The sequence below is a fragment of the Silurus aristotelis genome (genome assembly GCF_946808225.1).
Source record: "Silurus aristotelis genome assembly, chromosome: 25".
NCBI lineage: Eukaryota > Metazoa > Chordata > Actinopteri > Siluriformes > Siluridae > Silurus > Silurus aristotelis.
Window position 1 is genome coordinate 19,122,360 of NC_139598.1, and position 2,500 is coordinate 19,124,859.

A 2,500-nucleotide genomic window follows, 5' to 3' on the forward strand; every position below is an offset into this window, starting at 1 on the left:
GTGTGTGTAGTTGGTTATGTGTGTGTGTGTGTGTGTGTGTGTGTGTGTAGTTGGTTATATATGTGTGTATGTGTGTGCAGTTGGTTACATGTGTGTGTGTGTGTGTGTGTGTAAAATTGGTTATATGTGTGTGTAAGTGTGTGTAATTGGTTATGTGTGTGTGTGTGTGTGTATGAAGTGGTGTTAACTTTGGTACAAACTGGATTATTGTGCTGAGTGTAAGAAGGGTGGCATCACACCTGTCAGTCAATCTACTCAATAAGATTCATTCTCCGGATATTTCAGTTTTACAAACAACCAATAGAACACACACACACACACACACACACACACACACACACACACACACACACACACACACGTTATTAAATGATTATGTATGTTGATCTGAAAAAAATCAGTGTGTAAGTGAGTGGTACAGTTCTCACTGAGATGCTCACACCAGACCTGTGTGTGTGTGTGTGTGTGTGTGTACATTACAGGGTACAGGGTAGAGTGATACACACATTCCTGAAGGGTGAGTGTCGGGAAGGGGACGGGTTTAACAAGTCTGGGGAGCTCCACACACACTGTTCTTATTGTTGATGTAATTTTGTGAAGACGATTTCTCAAGTTTATCATCATCATCATCATCACTTCTGTTATAACACCTTCATAATTCAGTTCAATTTAATTTGTTTATGTGTATTGAGCTTTTAATAATGGACATTGTCTCAGAGCAGCTTTACACAGATACTGTGGAGATAAACATGAAGTTGTAAATTTGTCCTGATGAACAAACCGGTGGCGACTGTGGTGAAGGAAAAACTCCTCCTCCCTCATAACCTTATTCTCTCATTTAGTACAGCGCCAACTTAGTGCAGCTCCCTGTCCAATCAGAGTGCAGCTCTCCATCCAATCAGAATGCAGCTCCCCGTCCAATCAGAGTGCAGCTCTCCATCCAATCAGAATGCAGCTCCCCGTCCAATCAGAGTGCATCTTAATATCCAATCAGAGTGCAGCTCCCATATTTAATCACAATACATACCATCATCATCCCAGTCTGTGTACTGTACACAACACACAACCACACACACATACACACACTCTCACAGTTTATCCAGATGTTCAACTCAGTAATTTTGACTATTTTTAGAAACCGCTTGCATTTTCCTTGTAGTTAAAACACACACACACACACACACACACACACACACACACACACACACACACACACACACACACAAATCTTCAGAACATCTGAAAAGTTCCATCACACTGATCAATCTAACTGTAATAACCATAAGTGCGATCAAGAGAACACAAACACACGTACACATACGTGTACACACACACACACACACACACACAGAGAAGCAAGTAAAGTTTCACACAAGTAAAATTTTTACCCAATAAGCTGTGACAGATGTTCAGGGGAGCAGGACACACAGGTGTGTGTGTGTGTGTGTGTGTGTGTGTAATAAAAATTTATTTTTATTAATGAACAAAAACTGGTCATTGAACAGAAGAAAAAGCCAGATCAGTATTTGGTGTGACTCTGTTTACCTGCAAAAGATCATAAATTCTTCTAGGTACACTTACCCACAGTTTTTAAAGGATCTTCAGAGGTAGTTAGTTCCAAACATCTTGAAGAACTAAGCACAGACCTTCTGTGGATGGAGGCTCCTCAAATCCTTCTGTCACTTTATGTAATTTTGGAAAGACACGATGATGTTGATATCAGGACTCTCCTTGTTCTTCTCTACTCAGAAGATAGTACTTAATAACATTGGATGTATGTTTGGGGTCGTTGTCCTGCTGCGGAATAAATTTGAGGACAACCTCTCTGATAGTTCTGCATGACGGAGAAGTATCTGCCTGGATTTCTCAGCATTTAGGACACCATTAATCCTGACCATATCTCCAACTCCATCTGTAGAAATTCAGCTCCAAACCTGCAGGAAACATCCACCATGCTTCATTCATTATTATAATGCTCTCCAGACCTTCAGCAAACATCCTGCCTTCCTCTACAGACAAATATTTCAGGTTTTGACTTCTGCCATTTTCGCCTCCAAGTTCCTCCGTTTTCTTGCAGATTTCAGACAATGATCACTTCTGGCCAGACTTCTTCAGATAGTAGATAGGTGTACCTGGGTCCTACTAGTTTTTTGCAGAGGGCACTGTTGGACAGCTTCTGATGTTGAAGGAAAGTAAGCTTCTTTCACTACATTAAGTTTCCTTGGTCGTCCACTGTGTCTATACTCCTCAACATCGCCCATTTCTTGTGCCTCTTGTACCAAATCTTAAAAGCTTTTAGATCTTTTCCTGGGAGACACTTTGCTGATGCAGTAGAAATCCCTTGTGTCTTGTTGCTGTGCTCAGTCTTGCAATGCTGAAGGACCTGGTACATGAAACTGTCTTCCACAACCCCACCTTAGTAGCAGTTTGGCTCCTCACCCAGTTTGAAGCTCCTCCACAGCTGTTTCTGTTTCACTTCATCACTGGTTTTCAACCTTCA

At 41.4% G+C, this 2,500-nt stretch overlaps 1 protein-coding gene across 3 annotated transcripts in view; it reads right to left on the minus strand.

The window, feature by feature from the left end:
• phldb3 (pleckstrin homology-like domain, family B, member 3) overlaps window positions 1-2,500 on the minus strand; it is a 32,482-nt gene that overhangs the window by 28,878 nt on the left and 1,104 nt on the right. The window lies entirely within an intron of this gene.